Below are 18,198 nucleotides of genomic sequence, written 5' to 3'. Positions count from 1 at the left end.
ACCAGCAACATAGTCTGGTCATCCCTGGGTTCCCAAAGCCCTGCCGGGGTCAGCAAGAGCAAAACTATTTTCATAATAAAACTAGGATGTTATTTGCCTTTGTCACTGTGTTGACACTGATGGTGGGCGACCTGCTGTGCCTGAGCTCCACTCGAGGCCGGGCTGGCATGGTGCCCCCTACCCTGGGGGATTGCAGAAGGAAAAGGAAGCCGCTTTCACTTGGGAATGTCCTCGGTGAAGCAGTAAACGTTAATTTTATAAAATCTCAACTCCTGAGTACACGCTTTAACATAGTCCCTGTGAGCTGAAGCATCACTGGGTTACCCCTGCAGCAACACCCCCTGGTCCCACCCACACCACTGCTGCTCCCGCCCCTTCCCTCCTGGCCAAGCAATGGGCACGCTTGACGGGCACGACTACCCCTTCAAAGCTGCCCTTAGCGGAGAATCGGTATCGCAAAGAGCAGTCTCCTGTCTCTATTTACTTGAAATGAGTTTAATCTTGAAAGCGAGAGCACCATTAGAGTTTGCAACAAGAAGCATCCAGGTTGACGGGAAAACAATAAAGGCGCAGAGAGGACACGGCAAGAGCGACACCGAGCTGTAACGTCAGCCTACTATCGTGGAGCTGTAGGTGCCTCACTGGTTTCTGACACTGTTAGACATCTCACATACGAAACTGTAGAGTGATGGCTGAAAAAACGGAGAGATCATGCTTATGAGCGGGCAATAAGAGCGATTTGCGTCATCTCAGGGCAGTTCCTACAGGTGAAACAAGAGCTTTTGCAGGAAAGAATGGTTTGTCATTCACTGAGACACCAGCTCTAGACTCCGCAAATACAGAAGCGGCTTTTCAGACAGTTCTGACAGAGGTATGCCGCATTGTTTCCCCAAAGCAAATGTCAGACAGAAGTGAAAATGACATGTCTCCAAGCAACGATGTGGCTCCTGTTTATGTTCCACCACCACAGAAAATAAGCCAAAGGTGCAGCGCTGTCGGAACATATAAGGCGCTTCCCTTCTCCCGTAGAAGGCTGAGGTTTAAATATATGTGTAATCCTTGTGGTCACTTTTCTGTTTTATTACTTCCTCATACTTAACCAATTTTCCATGTTTTAAGTCTTTTGATTTTAGCTTTATAAAATCATCCATTTGTCCCAAATGACTGCAGCTTTTTTTTTCATGCTGTGGCTTCACTAGCCTTAGTTTAATAAACTGAATGTTTGGATTCCTCAATTATTGTTTCCTTTTCATCATGGAAAGCTGTCACTATAGAGCATAACTGAACTTGATCACTTGAAGCTCAGATCTGCTGATCTTATAAACTAAGAAGACTAGAAATAAGCTATCATTTTGCCACAAAGCAGCTTATAATGAGCAGCTTATAATTCATACACTCTTCTCTCAGTACAGTGTATATTTCCACAAATCTAAGAATTGCCCCATACACATAGCAGGATTTTGAGAGCTTGAAAATTTTCCATTGTTCTGGAAGTCACTTTCTCAAATGCCTTAATAGGGTTATATAGTCTAGTAATTTCTGTAAGCATCAAAGTTGATTTGAGAGTTGATTCAAACTTTTTATGGGCAAGAATTATTTTAATAAACACAAAGACTGTTTAAAAAATAAAATGTTCTCTGTGACAAAAGGGGAAATGCATTTCAAAATAAGGTGGTGGTCTTGAAAAACACTTGTGTGGTGCTGTGAGCCACAGACTACACTGGCCACTATCTACATGGAACATAATTTTTGAAAGAACAATTTATAGTTTATGATTGTGGAGATGTTGGTATCTGGCAGCCATTTTTTCAAAAATAAGTGAGCCAGTCACTTCAACAAAAACAATTAATAGTTTTGTTTTGGGGGTTTTTTTTTTGCCAGGAACAAAATTTGAGCTTTGAGAGGAAATTTGAATTTTGGAAAATTTGCATCTGCCTTTGTGACCTCAATAGTTTCCAAGCACTTACTTTTTTTCTAATAAGAGTAATAGTAGCAAATACAATTTCTCTTATACTGTATAATGAGACGTGTCAACATTGAAAAGACCCACATAAACATTTTTGAAATAAGATCTTACATGGGTAAAAGATCCAGTCAAAGTTTAAGGTAAACTAATATATTTGAATGTCACAGAATAAGAAAAGTTCTTAGTGTGGTTTCAGATTTCCACATTACAACTAACCTTTAAGAAACCACTTTTTTGTTGTTTTGCTGTAGTATCAAAGACAATTATGCACAATTATTTTTTAAGGCAATTAAAATATTTATCCCTTTTTCAACTATATATCTGTATAAAGCTGCAATTTATCATATACTTCAACCAAAACAACATATTGCAAGACTGAATGCAGAAGCAGAAATAAAAATTGAGCTGTCTTTTATTAAGACATTAAAAAGACTTGTAGAAATATAAAACAGTGGTTCTCAACCAGGGTGATGTTTTCCTTATCTAACCCCAAGGCGACTTTAGGAAACTTTTTGGTCGTTATAACTGGGAGGTGGAGTGCTACCAACGTCTAGCAGGTAGAGGTCAGAGATGCCGCTAAACATCCCACAATGCACAGGACAGCCCGCGACAAAGAACTATCTGGTCCAAGATTTCAATAGTGCCAAAGTTAAGAAACCCTGATATAAAATAATGCCACTCTAAGTTTTTTGTTTCAAAAATATTGGTATTAGCATGCAATGAACTTATTTTTAAGTGACTTAATCGTTTTTTTAATTTCATAGTTTCAATTTTTATAATTTAGTAACTATCGATAGATATAACCCACATAAACAGAAGCCCTTTGCTGTCCTCAGTGATTTCTAAGATTATAAAGGGCTTCTGAGACCAAAAAGTTTAAAAACTGATATAGACAATAGAGTGTAAAGATTACAAAACTAAATTTGTCGAGCAACCCTACACATTAGCCACTCTAAAGATAACATTTCATGGCAGGTATGCCCAAGGACATGTAGTTTCTTCTCAAGAAAGGGAGGTATCTAGAGGAGGCAAGGTAAAGAGGTCAGTGCATGGGGTAAACAATACCAATTTAAGCCTTTTGTGTGTCAGGGTTGCTGATCACTGCTAGGAATGCAACAGTGTCTAAAATGCAGTCACTATTCCCAAAAAGCCTGCTGTCTAGAAAGTCGAGACAGGGAGGGCTCCCTGGAGGAAGTGACCTCTGAGTTGAGTCTTGAAAGATAAGTCGAAATTTGGTTACCGAAAGTGGGAGGGACACTGCAGGAGAATGGTGTTCCAGGCAGTGGGAACAGCATAAGCAAAAGCACAGAGTTGTGAGATAGCGTGGTAGATTTGGAGACGATATGAAAAGGTGTAAAGAAAATGAAAAATATACTAGATAATCACACCAACAAAATAAATTTAATGCCCTCAGTAAAATTAAGATGTTTTAAATTTAAAAAAAAATAACAGCTCTGATAGCATCAAATTATCTCTATTTTTAGAAGGCTGGCTCATAATTTAGGTCTACTAATACAAAGTACCTGTTTGGGAAACAAGAATTAGTCTTTGCTTGCTCATCCTGATACAACGTGAAATGCTGCGGCCACTTCTCCCCTTTCGGCTTTTCTTGTCTTTACATAATTTCTTTCACTGGCTCACAAGAATGTTCCCGTGAGTCAACAGATTCTTCGGGAAAGGATGAGACAAGCCCACACCCTCGTGGCTCATTAGCAGGAACGCCCTCCCCCACCCAGTAATTCGCTCCATATTTTTTCAGAAAGAGTTGATGTGGTTAGTTCATGCAAAGACACGTGAGATTGTTTTCCCTACCAAAGAAGTTGGTGACAGTGGCTGAATGTTTCAGAAGCAGTATGTCAACACCATTCTGAAAAATGGGGGGTGGGGGGGGCAGGAGGCCCTGCTAGTTACTTCACGTAAGAGAGAAGAGGAATCTTTCAAACAGTAATCACCACCCGACTATTCCCCGCACAGCCTTCATGAAAGGTTGACTTGATCCATAGGACACTCTGGCATTTGCCCAGGGTCCCCGCGGAGAGCCTGCCCTTTCCAACAGAAGCCTGTTTGACACACATCGGGTACTCTGCTTCCACAGAAGGCAGACTGACACCGCTTGCATCCAGGGTTGGCCAAGACCCCAGCCTCGGGCTCTGACTCCCAGACCCCCTCCCAGGGCCCGCGCAAGCTGGTGTCAGGGCGGCCAGTGGAGGCCAAACCTCGACGGGGATGTTCCCGGAACAGCGGGAAGCGTTTTCCCAGGCAGAGTGGCCAGAGACTGCGCATGTTGGTCAGGATAGGGAGCTGAGACGAGGGGAGGGCTGGCTGGGGTTCATCTGAGGGTGGAAGTGATTCTACAAAAAGGAGAACCGTCAACAGAGGCGGGAAACCAGAGGCAGGTTAAGATAAGAATTTCTGAGCAGATTGGGGCAAATGGCAAAGGAGTGAGGAGTCCGACTGACTGCAGACCGACCGACCCCAGTGAGGGCAGTGAGCAAGCGAGCAGGTCAGCCCGTAAAAGCTACGTGGCTCAGGGGCAGGCAACCCAACTGAAAGGATCTCACCCTTAGAGACTCTCTGCCCATAGTCCAACGTCGGAGAGTCACTCCTGGACGTTGCGAACGTCTACAGGCCAAGACCTAGGAGGGCAGTGGGTGTGCCTGAGATAAGCACGGGCAGCGTGCTCTGTGTCTCCAGAGGGCTTGGCCTTCCCTCCCTCCTGGTCCAGGGTGCAGGCCTGGAGGAAAGGCTTGGCAGTCGAGGCTCTAGATCCCAGTGGAGTCATAGGGCTCAGAGATGGCCCTCCTAAGTGGAGTGACAGGCCTCACACCCGACCCCAGTAAAACCGCCTTAGTGTTACTACACATTGCAAACCAGTAGGTTCCTGCTTCACGACAGGTGTGCAGCTTGCACACATCCTGAAGGACATCGCTAAAGGCAGATACGAGGCTGGAGAGGATTTCATTTAGAAAAGATGCCAGTGTCAGATGTCAGGTCAGATCACAGAAGAGTGTGCACCAAGGGCTGCATCCACCTTTCCTCCTCCGTGCCTGTTAAAACCCATCAGGCAAGCAAACAACCCACCAGCACCGCCCCGATCACCCTCCAGTAACCCTGAGAAGTGTCTGTTCATACGAGCTATCAGAATCAGTAGCTGAAACGCCATAGCTTCAATGATAATTATTATGAAAACAGTTGCTGACAGTGCCAGGCGCTGTTCTAAACTCTTCACAAACATTAACCCCTTTAACTGGCAGTCGTTGATAGGACGCTTTATTAACAACTTAAATCAACAAATTGAATGTACCTGAGTTTGTTGACTAATAATAAAAAGGTTATGGCATCCGCTCAGCACTGCTCCCTGCTCTGAGCAGGCCTCACCCTGACCAAGCAGGAGGCTGCCCGGATTATCCCTCCCAGGACCACTTCCCAGGGCACCAGGAGGGTGAGCATGTCCTGCTTTTGATGTTTGTTTTGTTTTAGCAGTGATGACAATGAGAACACACGAGGCAATGCGCTTGAAGCTCTGGATTTGTTATTTACACTCCTGATCTGATTCATAGCAGGAGCAGGAGGTCCGCTACCCCGCAGGCTCTATCCACTCCCAATACCATGTAACCCTGTTACGCTCCACTCAAAATGCCCCGTCACAACAATCCTTCATTTCTATGGTACACAGACCTCCCCCGACCTTCCCCAAAGGAAACTGGGGGCACCACAGCCAGCCATGCTTTGAGGACCACATGCTTCATTCACCTACATGCTTTTCCTTCCAGGACCACAGCTTTTTGTGGGGCCACCGTGTGGGAGCACCTGCCGGCAGATGCAGCTTACCTTTTGCCTGCCACGTTGATCCCCTTTGCTCTTGTCATTGGAAGAAACCAAACCCATCACTGAACTGCCTGGCTTTTTTCTTTATTTTGCCCTTTCATCCCATGAGTTCTAAGCAGCCTGCAGACTATCTTAAATGTACCAGCCTTGCTCCTTTAATGGAAACTATGCTAATGGTATAACCTTGATGCTTTTCCTTCCCTCTCACATGGATTTGACCTGTGAATTTCCCCTCTGACCAAGACTTGCACTCAGCATTTACTGGTGACACACACACGCGCAAAATGTCTAGAGGGAACTGAGGACATGATTAGAAAATCAGGTTTTTCAAAAAAAACTAAAAGTAGGTGACTTTGCAGGAAAGCTGCTTGCCTCCCTAGGATTTTGCTCTAGTAAGGCCAGCTCCAGGGTGGCCGGAGACAGTGGCCCCAAGACGGTTATCTGGACTAAGTATCTTTCCCCTTGTCCTCCATCTCCTCAGAGGTCCACAGGCCAAAATAGTACAACAAGCAAGATGACAGAGCCAGAAGGGAAAAAATACCTGGGAGGGCAATCACCTGGTTTAGAAACATGAGGTCCAGGAAGGCATTGCATGCAGGACAGGAGTGTTTACCAGCACCTAGTATTTTCCTTGATTCAGAACGGCTGAAAATAAGGTCCATAGCACGTCTGATAAGAAAGGAAATTAACCCAAATCCTTGTCTGTGTTCTAGGTTGAGAAGGAATAGGACAGGTGAGCCTCTCATTAGTGGTCACTTCCACAGATGTATGGAAGTACACAAAAACTTTTAGATCACCCTGTACATAGTAAATTGAAAATATAAAGTGATAAAGTGAATGGGTTGAATTGGGTTCAAAGACATGATGTTTAAACTTAAATCTAACAAAAGAGATTCAGTCATAAGATTTGAAAGCATGCAAGGTGGGAAAGGGAGCTAATGCAAGTCTCTAAGATAGGCACAAACCTGGGGGACAGAAAAAAAGAGTCCCTGTGGCTGGAGTGTACTGTGTGACGGCGGAGGTGGCAGGGGCTAGGTTACAGCCAGGGAAGGGGGGTCTGGATTTTATTAAAAATCTGAAGGACAGCCCTTGGAAAGTTTTTACTAGGAGGGTGGTCAGTTTACATTTAGAAAGATAACTCCAGATGGTCCAGGGGCAAAGAGTACTCTAGGCAAGAAATGATGGTGTCTTTGACCAGGGAGGAAGTAGTGAAGAGAGAGAACCATACCAATTTCGGAAATATTTTAGTGGCAGTCTTGACAAGACTTCAAAGGAGACAGGATATGAGTCAGGAGGGGAGGAAGGAATCAAGAATGACCACTAGGGTTTTGGCTTAAGCAACTCTAGGCAGATGGTGAGACCATTTAGCTAGATGGAGAAGAGAGATGAAGCAGGTCTGGGAGTTGACATTAAGAACTCTGGCTAGACATGTTGAATTTGAGAATTAATAGCTTATAAAAGGTAAAGCTATCCTAGGACCTGTAACACTTTCTTGGAGCTGTGGCTTCCTCCTTGGAGCTGGGGTTTTAAACTCTATTGAGAGGACCATCTGCAGAGCTCACAGGGTTATATGTCATTCTCAAGGTCAGCAAACAATGGTTTTGTCCTAGGTCCACTCATTCATTCATCTGTCCCAGAAGGAAGGTCTGCACTACCCTCAATCTTTATAATAATCCAACCTCTAGAGGCCTTTAGAAGAAGAATGGGCCATTTCTCTATTTGAAAATTATTTTTCTTAGTATACATAGGCATATAAAAGTACAAATAAAGCCAAAGCAGAACCTCCTGACCCCTCAGTAAAAGATGCAGCCAAGGGATGACCCCAGCCTGAACAGACACCAGCTTTGGGCCCAGCCTTGGGATCCTGGCCACCTTGCAGCCTAGATGGGAATTTTCTTACACACACACACAGTCCCCAGAAAACCAAGCAATCAACACCAGGAGGGACCAGGTTGTTCACAGGGGAGGGGAAGGTGTGACCGGTGGGGGAATTGGAGGGTAGCTCAGAAGCCCTGGTGGCAGCTGCCACCAGCTCCCCATCTCTCTACCTTCCTGCACAGAATTCTGGAAGCTGAGCTCTGAAAAGTCATTTTCTTCTATGTCTTTGCTTTTCTTTTTCTCATTTTCAATTTTGTATGTCTGCTTTCTCTATTTAACAACAACAACAAAAATAATAGCCACCCTATAATTAGCTCTTCATTTTATCAAGTCTTCAGATTTTCCAAGTTCTAAAACATTGTTTCAACATTATTTCCATTGCTCTGTATTCTCTGTTTCTTTTTTCCTTATCTGAAACGTTTTCAGCTAGATGTTTAGTTGCCCAATTCATTTCTATACTTTTATTTTTAGTTAAGTATTAAATGCTATGAATTTTCCTCTTTCAATAACATAAGCTCTATTCCACAGATTTTGACGTATGGTTGTTTTTTTAATCCTCACCTGAGGATATGTTTTTGATTTTTAGAGAGAGAAGAAGGAAGGCAGAGAAAGAGAAACATCAATGTGAGAAACATTGATCGTTTGCCTTCTATAAGAGTCCCAACTGGGGACTGAACCCACAACCTGGGTATGTGCCCTAATTGAGAATCAAACCCACCACCTTTTGGTGTACGGGACGACACTCCTACCAACTGAGCCTCCCTGGCCAGGGATATAGTGTTTTTATTATAGTGTTTCCTAAATAATTGGGCAGTTTGGGTATTTGTGATTTTCTGATTCAAAGTTTCTTTTTAAATTTTTGTCATGTCCTAAATTTACTGAAATGTGATGAGAAAAAATGATCTTTATCAGAGAATTTTATTTCTCAAACTATTTTGAGGTCTTCTACGTAGTTCAAACAGTGAGGACTGGTTTATGGTCACCTAATGTTGAACATTGGACTATTTTCAATTGCATTACACAGTTATTTGATACCCACGGGAATTTTAGACTCTCCAAATGGAATCATCTGCTGAGCTAGCAGAACCTTATGTGCGAATCTTCAAGGACTGCCAATGATGGCTTTTTCCTTCCTCATGCATTAATTCCAGACATATGTGAAGAATTGAGCACCCACTCTGTGCCAGGCCCTTCACTGGCCCTTGGGGACATACAGGTGACAAAGTCCAATGGTTAAGGATGGATATGTGCTTGCCACATGGGCACCTGAGAGCAGTCTTTCCAGGTAGAGTGGACAGCAAATACAAGGATGAAACGGTTAGTTCCTCGAGGGCCACTGAAGAAGTTCAAGTGGAAGGAAAAGGAGCCCCAGGCAGGGTTGAGGGTTGATTGACCTTCATTGTTTCTGTTTTCTCCATTCCCCCACTCACCAGGCATGTTCTTCCCTGGTTACCTGGTGCAGGTTTGGTTTGGGCAGAACCCTGCTGCGTGAGTTCCATAGGTAAGGTGGTCCAGCTGGCCCTGGTGGCCACTGGGTCTCTGTGGAGGAACTCTGTCCCTCTGTGAGTCTGCACTGTGGGTGAGCTCCAGAGACTGCAGAGTGTCATGGAAGAAGTACCTGAGGGGTAGATCAGGTGTCATTCTCTGAATATCAGTGACGGATAAGGGAGTGTGATGTGATACTTCACGTGTTTCTTGATGTTGAGCAGAACTTTTCAGCCTGTGAGAACTAGTTTCTGTGCAGAGAGATGAGGAACACATCATTAGCAGTTGGGCACTAGTTCTAGTAAAATGTAAAGCTCTCATCTAGTTTCACCCTGTGATGAAAAAAGACGACAGCCCAGAATTGCCCAAAGCCCTGGACACGCCCAACCCTGAGATTTGGCCCACCGAGCTCTTCGTAGCAAACCAGGGGGTAGAATGGAAGAACAATGTCAGTGTTCAGGTCAAGAAGAGCTGACGTCTGATGCTTTTTTAAAAATTCAAGTTCTGAAAGAAGAAACTAAATCCATCAGAAGACAAAAGAAGGAAGCTAAAATATGCCTAAGATTATTATGGGCAACTGAAGGAATGTTCAGGATCTCTGTACTTATCTCTAAGACAGCGTCCCTGCAGGAATGCTTGCTAAAGAGAAAAGAACCCACAGCTTCCCTCAGAGAAGAGAACAGGTGATAGCTTGAAATTAGGAGGCGGCAACCATGTAGATGACTGGGTTCCTCTGCTTGGAACCAGGGAGGAAACTGACTGATGCGGCAAAGTCAAGTGCACACCTAAACACCCAAATCAGACAGAAAAATCTATTCTATAGCAATACTGCCGAAGAAGAGGGCAGAAAACTGGAAACCAAGCCTCAAAAGTACAGATCAGAATTTTCAAGTGAGAGTAAACGAAGTCACTGAAATTTGTCAAGAAAAAATAATGGAACTTCTTGGAATACTACCTGTCTGGGCAGATCATGGCTTTCTTAACTAACTACAGGATTTCCTGCTCCCGGCACTCTATTCAAGAACAAGATGTGGTTGTCTCAAGGTGTGGCGAGGCAGTTTTGTTTAAGTGCACCAAGTAAAGCAAAGGGGATTCATATCCAAAGCTGTCTCCCCAAGGGCAGCGTAGCCACTGCTTCAGTATACTGTTTAGTCAATTACATGTCGATTTCTTCCTCGCAGAACTCCCTTGAGTTATTGTCAAGCTCATCCTGTTTATAGCTGCATCTACAAAATACTGTGCTACATGTTAACTTTTAGTAAGAATAGCATTTAATAAGAAATGCCCAGACCTTGAGACCTTTGTCCTATCTAACAACTGGGAGCAAAAGTAGGAGTGTTTAGAAGCAAGCGACAAGATGAGCCCTGCAGGTGAGGAGCCCGACAGAAAGCCATTTAAAGACCTTGAAGAAACCTGGAAAGAAACATTTTTTTCTTTTCAAAGCCAGATTCTGTCTTACCGGTTACTGCAGGGTTAGAGCTCGGGATGATAAGAGAAGCCTCGATGTCTGGAGACGCCTAAGAGGCAGGTCTGAGAAAGAGTAACTGAAACATGACTAAACTCGAGGTCTAGAAGTGCATTCTTGTGCGTTTGATAATCCAGGCAGAGCATCTGGCAGAGAACTATTGTTTCCCGATCCCTGGGCATGGGGTGCTACTTCCTCCACGACAGGGAAGCCTCGCTTTCCTCCCCCCAGAACCCTCTCTTGACTGCCAGACTTCCTTTTCCCTTCCTCCTGTTCCTGCTCCTACTCCACCCCCCACCCCCCGCCCCACTCATCCCCAAATCCCATGTTTTCAGTGGATACAAAGAGAGTTCATGGCAAGAGGCCCACCTGCCCTCCAGGAAGGTTGAGTGGACCACCACCTCCCCAAAAGTGGGCTCCCCCTGCCCACTTCTGGCTTGGTGGTCCTCCTCCCTCAGGAGCCGGGTGTTCCCCTGGACACCTTCATTCAAAAAACAGAAGTGAGTTACCTCCCAGGGTCCCTGAGCCTCCACCTGGCTGTGGCCCTACTGGTTAAAATCACAAAACTCGAGAAGGTTTTATGACATTTTATTTCTCAAAATACTTTTAAATTACATTTATTTTCAGCTTAGAAAACTTTAAGTAGTAATTGTACTTCTGCTTAACTTACATCTTGATAGTATTATAAAGTTCAGGACAGTTTTACAAAATAAAGATTATTTAAGTTGTTCCTGTTACATTATATTTTTGAGGCAGGATAGTAAGAAGCTAGAAATATTCTGGGCAAGTGGAATGGGGAACCCAAGACAAGAAAATTAAACAAGGCGAAACAATCTGAACAATTTACAGCCAGCTTGTGAATCCCAAGACCTTATCTTCCCCAACCAAGGACACTTGAGAGCAAATGGTTTATACCTCTGTTCCCTAACCAGAGAATACATAGCTTAAATCACCTTGGCCTGGGAAATAAAGAATTTTGATCCAATTAATCTATTTATGCCAATTAAACCCAAGGACAGATGAAGTCAGGGGAACAAATAACAAAATCCCCATTATAGCCAGACAGACCCAAGGTAAACAGTAAAACAGACCAAGGAATAATCCAAAACTCCCCTATAGGCTCATTTTGATGCATCAGCATATATTAAAAATGCACCTGGAAAGCTGATGAATATTCTGCTGGAGCCCTCCCAGAGGATTCTTGCCTACAGAGCAAAAGATAAAAACCATCAAGATGAAGAGCCAGTGCGGGCTCTCTCTAAAGCAAGGATGGGGAACACCCAGCCCTGGGGCCATATATGGCCTGCAAAAATCATTTGGTCTGGCCATGCCAAGGCCTCGCCAAAGAGGAGCAGTTCCAACCATCACATTAGAGGTGAGTTAATTAAATGTTTGACCAAAATATAGCAGGCTAATAAATTTAAGTTGGTAATTTTGTATGGCCTGCAAATGATGTTGTAAATATCCAAATGGCCCTTGGCAGAGAAAAGGCTCCCCAGCCCTGCTCTAGAGCATGCCCATGCCCCTTCCCAGGCATGAACTTTTTACTTTGCCCTAAGCTATAAGGGCCCCCATGAGACTTGCAGTCCACCAAGCAGCAGGCAGTGGCGGCTCATCCTGGGCTCACCCCTGCACCTGTCTCCAAGGCTCCCTTTTCTCTGACCTCCCAGTGAGCTAACAGCAATCCTACCTTGGCTCACTGCTTTTCTATAACCTTTCTAGAGAGCTAAAGAGATACCAAATTTTCTTGTTACTGGATGTTACTGGGTTCTTTGTCTCGTGGAGTTAAAGAATGAAATTCATGGACAACGGAAGAGTAAGGGAAAGAGTATAAAGATTTATTGTGCAAAGAAAGCAAAGCCCTTGGCATGTGAGAAGGGTCTGGAAAAGGACTTTCTCTGAGATCACTCGTCTAGGGGTTTGTATTTCCTATATTTGTTCTTCATTGGCTCATTCTAAGAATTCTACCTTAGTAACAGCCAATCTCTCTTTGTTTTTTGATTCCCATTCAGGGGGCCGGGTGTAGGGCAAACTTGTTTTTCTCATCTGCTGTTTGCCTGGAACATTTCACCTTTGCATGGTTCCTTTTTCCTCAGGTTCCCCAATCCTAAACTGCCTGGCCATTTCTGAGTCCTCAAAAGCAGAGCACTGCCTAGGCTCTCTCCTGTTGCTTCTTCTACCCTAAGTCCTTTCTTGTTTCACTGTCCCCAGCTTTAATAAATGCACTTTCAAAATCACCTGCACTTGTGTTGTGAAATCTTTCCTATATGAAGTCAAGCATCCTCACACTCGGGTTGGCTTGAGGCAGATCTGCTTGGGCTGGTCCCTGTCCTGTAATACTTTTTAGAAAATAATAAGTCAATTTTCACTTGATGATTGATTATGACAAGAATAGGACCACAGTTGTTTAAAGACTATTCACCTTACTAACCAGAGATAAGAGGTTTTCTTACAGACCCTGGGAAGCTGGAGCATGTGTTACAAGAAGAAAAACAGGGCTGCGAAAAGATAAGACGCCCCAAAGCCCAGTGAGTGGGTCCATTACTCAAAAAAGAAATACATTTTAAAAGCAGACCAAGGACAGGACATGCTTTGACTTACTTGCTTCTGCACCCTGACCCCACCCTGGGAGTTTGCCACAGGAATGCTGAACATTCTCTGGTCCCAGGAATGGGCTGCACTGTTTGTAACATAAAAGACGAGCCACCTTGTTATCACGTTTCAAGATCCTGAAGGCCAGACTGCAGAACTGTAGACCGACCCTTTTCCCTGTTACAATCACAGCTCGGAGCTGCATGTAGCTTTCTCCCTAGCCCATATACAGTCAGCCAGCAGGCCAGGGGGTCAGAGCAGAGTTTCCAGGGCGACCAACTGCTCTCCTCATACTGCTGGCATTATTGGAATAAATGCTCATATAGATTCAACCCTGTCTCTGCTTAAGTTGGCTCAAGCAGTGATAGGTGACCTCAGACCTATTTAGTGTCCTGTATCAATTCCACTAGTCCTTAAAAATATATATAGTATTTATGAGTAGTTCAGCAATGAGGAACATTTGAAATAACAAAAACCATGTCCCTCCATTGATGTTTCTGTGTTCCACCGTGATACAAAGGTGGATTATTTATTGGTTTCAATAAATTATGATTGACCTTTTAAAAGTTAATGTTATGCCCTGGCCAGTGTGTCTCAGTGGTTAGAGCACTGGCCCACGCACTGAAGGGTCCCGGGTTGAATTCCCAATTAAAGGCACATACCTGAGTTGCAGGTTCAATCCCTGGCGCTGGTTGGGGCTTGTGTGGGAAGCCACCAAACGATGTGTCTCTCTCATATTGATGTTTCTCTCCCTCTTCCTCTCCCTCCCTTTCTCTCTCTCTCCCCCTCCTCACCCTCCTCTTGTTCCTCCTCTTCCCCCTCCCTTCCTCCCTTCCACTCTAAAGAATCAATGAAAAAAATATCCTCGGCGAGGATTAACAAAAAAAAACTTGGTTAGATGGCAAACCCTGACATGGAATCCCCCACATACTTCTTCCTGAAACTGACCTGGCTTCTGAAGGCAACCCAGGGAGAACGTGACAAGAAGATTGCTCCCCAATCACCTCATCCACATCTTCACTCTTCTTTGATTGGATCTCTCTATTATAAAAACACTGACCCACACCCCAAATATATATTTCTCTTTTTAAGTTTTTAATTAAATTTGACATTGGTTAATAAGATTATACAAGTTTTAAGTGTACAATATCGTAATACATCACCTGTATATTGCATTTGTGTGCTTATCACCCAAAGTCTAGTCACCTTCCATCACCATTGATTTGACCTCCTACACCCTCTTTAACTCCCCCAACACCCCTTCCCCTCTGGTAACCACCGCACTGGGGCCTCTGCCAATGAGTTGTTTGTTTTGTTCATTTGTTGTTTTCTGTTTTATATCCCACGTATATATTTCTTTATAAATTAAGTATTTCTGTACTAATAAATTCATTATAAAGTGAACACAAAGATTTTTTTTAGAGGATGCCATGAAAATAAAAATATATTCCTAATATATTTAAATTCAGTTATTAATTATGCAGAGCTTTTTGCTCTCATTAAAATATTACCCATAACTATATTTTTAGTGAGAACAATGTGGAGAATTTGTATCATTTTTAACTTTAGCGTTATACCTTGAAAGATATCAATTAAAATGTCTCAAATATTAAACTACTGATACATCAGCTAAAAAGTTTAGTTTATTTTCATGCTTGCTTTTAATTATCAGAGCTGAGAGGTAACTCACAGAGCACATTGGACATAGCACACAAAGCGCATTGTTGACCAGAGGAAGTAAGTCCATATTTTTAATTCAGGGATTTTAAGTCAACTTCTTATCTGCAATTAGATCTTTTATCTTGTGGTGATACTGACAGAGGGATTGTTCCAGGCACAGGAGAAGGGGCGATTCTGCTGTTTTTCTTGCTATTTTCTTGTCCCTGCGAAATTACTATTATCTTTATTCCATGAATTTCTTTGCAGTAATCTTTAAGTCACTCATCCATTTTATGAAGGTTAATTTGGTTCAAACTAGATAATACATTTTAATGAGGCACAGGTACATTGCACAACAGAGCAGTCTGCTGAAAGCTCACAAATCAGTAAGGAGACCACTGCCAGCACCTTCAAATAATGAACCTCCCCCTTCCCACACTACCATATAGGGGAGGTGAGTGCCTGACGGAGCACCAGTCACTATTCAGATAGATTTTTTAAAGGTAAGTATCATAGGAGGCCTAATATCTTTATTTTATACCTCAGTAGTTTGTGTGGTATGTAGAGACCAAACTATTTGTTTTCCAGATGCAGAAAGATGAGGTGCAGAGAAGTGATGATTTACTCCAGGTCCCGCAATTAAGCATTACCGTCAGGATAAGAGACCATTGGAGCAAATGCCCAGTGCGCTCCACACGACCATGATGCCTAACTCATACTTCTGCCGCGACCACCCTCTCCATTCCTGGCCCTGTTTGAGACCCCTAATGACCACCAAAAGCAATAAACACTCCAAAATTAAGGCAACAGTTTCACTTATTGGAGCAAATGGGTAGATGAGAAGGAGTTTATCTAGCAGCAAAGGTGAGCTAGGAGGCACAATTTTGGGGTATTATCAGATTAGTGTTAGCCCCACGAGTCACCCCATCCTTGTTTCTCACGTGAATCACTGAGTCAGATGGTAACCAAAGTAGTTGTAATCAGAAGTTATAATGTATTGAATTCTTGTTTATTGAAAAGCTTAAGATGTAATTGCAGCAGCTGAGAATGAATAATAGTGGTGAGCTAACAATGGAGTCTTATGCTAATGAGTCGGTCGGAAGAGACCCTGGGATGTAAGCTGAAAAAGGTAAATCTAAGGTTTTAGAGAAATAAGGAAGTTATTAGAACATATGTTTTTGTTTTTTTAAATTGATCACAGAATAATAGACAATATAGCCCCGTTGTGACAGTGACAGTTCTCAGGTTTACATGACATGCTACAATACTGATAAGCACATTCCATTGAGACCTGAAGCACCCAGGAGAGGCAGGAAGGGATAGAGACCATGTAGAAAGTGTTCGCCAGACATTGGGAGAATGTCTGAAAGTTTGGCACTCCATCTAGGATTGCCTATTTCTTAATGTTCAAATAAAGACATAAAAACAAATAGGTGAGAAACCAATAGATTTTTAAATGTGATTTTTAAATTACAGTTTATAGTCAATATTATTTAGTTTCAAGTGTACAGCATAGTGGTTAGATAATCATATGCTTTACAAAGTGACCTCCCAACTTTTCTGTGTCTCTGTCCTTTTTTTAAAATAACTTTTTTTATTTTTCAATTACAGTTGACATACAATATTATATTAGTTTCAGGTGTAAAGCCCAGTGATTAGACACTTATATAGCTTATGAATTGGTCACCCAGATAAATCTGACACCATACATAGTTATTACAATATTATTGACTATGTTCCCTATGCTACACTTTACATCCACATAATTATTCTGTAACTGCCAATTTTTATATCTTAATACTTTCCCCATCTTTCCTGCCCTCTCAACCCCTCCTCCCCAAATCTGGAAAATATCAAAATGTTCTCTGTATCTATGAATCTGTTTTGGTCCTCTTGTTCATTTACTTTCTTTTTTAGATTCCACATTTAAGTGAAATCATATGGTATTTGTCTTTCTCTGTCTCTTATTTCACTCAGCACAATACCTTCTAGAGTCCATCCATGTTGTTGCAGATGGCAAGATTTAATATTTTTTTATGACTGAATCGTATTTCATTGTATATTTGCACCACTTTTTCTTTTTTAAAAAGATATATATTTTTATTGATTTCAGGGAGAGGAAGGGAGAGGGAGAGAGAGATAAAAACATCAATGATGAGAGAGAATCTCCTGCACGCCCTCTACTGAGGATCAAACCTACAGCCTAGGCATGTGCCCCAAATGGGAATGGAACCATCACCTCCAGGTTCATGGGTTGATACTCAACCACTGAGCCACGTCGGCCGGGCACCACTTTTCTTTATCCATTCATCTATTGATGGACACTTAGGTTGCTTCCATGTCTTAACTATTTTAAATAATACTGCAATGAACATATGGATGCGTACATCTTTTCAAATTAGTGTTTTAGATTTCTTCAAATAAAAACCCAGAAGTGGAATTGCTGGGTCCTTCTTTGTCTCTTATTATAGCCTTTGTTTTAAAGTCTATTTTATCTGGTATAAGTATTGCTACCCCAGATTTTCCTCTTTTTTTTCATTTCCATTTTCATGAAATATTTTTTCCCACTCCTTTCAGTCTGTGTGTGTTTTTAGATCTGAAGTGAGTCTCTTGTAGAATATCATAGGTAATGGTCTTGTTTTGTCATTCATTCAGCCACCATATGTCTTTTGAATGGAGCATTTAATCTATTTGCTTTTAAAGTAATTATTGATAGATATGTATTTATTGTCATTTTACTATTCATATTTTTAATCATTTTTTTCCTTTTTAAAGAAGACCCTTGAACATTTCTTGTAATACTGGTTTGGTGGTGATGAACTCCATTAGTTTTTTTCTTATTTGGGAAGCTCTTTATTTGATCATCAATTCTAAACGATAGTGTTGCTGAGTAGAGCAATCTTGGTTGTAGGGCCTTGCTTTTCATCACTTGGAATATTTCAAGCCAATCCATTCTGGCCTGAAATATTTCTGTTGAGAAATCAGCTGATAGTCTTATGGAGCTTCCTTGTAGGTAACCAACTGCTTTTCCCTTCCTGCTTTTAAGATTCTCTTTGTCTTTAACCTTTGGCATTTTAATTATGATGTGTGTTGGTGTGGGCCTCTTTGGGTTCATTTTGTTTGAGACTCTCTGTGCTTCCTAGGCTTATATGTCAGTTTCCTTCATCAGGTTAAGGAAGTTGCTGTCATTATTTTTTCAAATAAATTTTCAATTCCTTGCTCTCTCTCTTCTCCTGCCAGCACACCATGATGTGAATGTTGGCATGCTTGAAGTTGTCCCAGAGGATCCTTAAACTATCCTCATGTTTTTGGATTCTTTTTACTT

General features: G+C 42.4%; 1 pseudogene; it reads left to right on the top strand.

The window, feature by feature from the left end:
- Window positions 1-393: 393 nt before the first annotated feature.
- Window positions 394-1,008, top strand: LOC107538893 (ras-related protein Rab-11A pseudogene; annotated as a pseudogene).
- Window positions 1,009-18,198: the final 17,190 nt, after the last annotated feature.

This window comes from Miniopterus natalensis, chromosome 2 (assembly GCF_054644295.1).
Source record: "Miniopterus natalensis isolate mMinNat1 chromosome 2, mMinNat1.hap1, whole genome shotgun sequence".
Lineage (NCBI taxonomy): Eukaryota > Metazoa > Chordata > Mammalia > Chiroptera > Miniopteridae > Miniopterus > Miniopterus natalensis.
This window is presented reverse-complemented; position numbering and strand designations above follow the sequence as displayed.